The 399-nt window shown below is 36.8% G+C and overlaps 1 protein-coding gene across 1 annotated transcript in view; it reads left to right on the top strand.

Moving 5' to 3' along the window:
* LOC117104676 overlaps positions 1 to 399 on the top strand; it is a 30,978-nt gene that overhangs the window by 23,753 nt on the left and 6,826 nt on the right. The gene's annotated exons all lie outside the window — the stretch shown is intronic.

The following is a 399-nucleotide window of genomic DNA, read 5'->3' as shown; positions in this document are numbered from 1 at the left end:
GGTAGCCGTTAACACTGTTAAATCATATATAAATCATCAAAGAAAGGTAAATACAGTGTTCGAATAAAGGACTTAATAAATAACTCGTGTAGCATAGCTCTCAACGAATATAGTCCTGTAAATAAATGAATAAAGAAATTGTGTAATAAAATGCCTCTGGCGGGACTATGCTTTTATGTAGCGGGTGACCACTACTTGAATTAAGCGAATCCGTCACTTAATTCGTCGTGGGGGCTCGGGTTCCAGTTACGCGCAGGCTCAGTCGCTAGATGTTTACATATATGGCCACAAATAAAACAAGAGGAACCTTTTCTAGTTATATACTTAATAATGATTTATTGGGCAATGGGGATTACAATAGGGACTTATAAATTGGACCTAACCTAACCTAACAAACTA

This window comes from Anneissia japonica, unplaced genomic scaffold, assembly GCF_011630105.1.
Source record: "Anneissia japonica isolate Jap-2015-1 unplaced genomic scaffold, ASM1163010v1 scaffold287712_len2945570_cov188, whole genome shotgun sequence".
Taxonomy (NCBI): domain Eukaryota; kingdom Metazoa; phylum Echinodermata; class Crinoidea; order Comatulida; family Comatulidae; genus Anneissia; species Anneissia japonica.
Note: the sequence above shows the minus strand (reverse complement) of the source record. Positions and strands in the feature narration are given on the sequence as shown.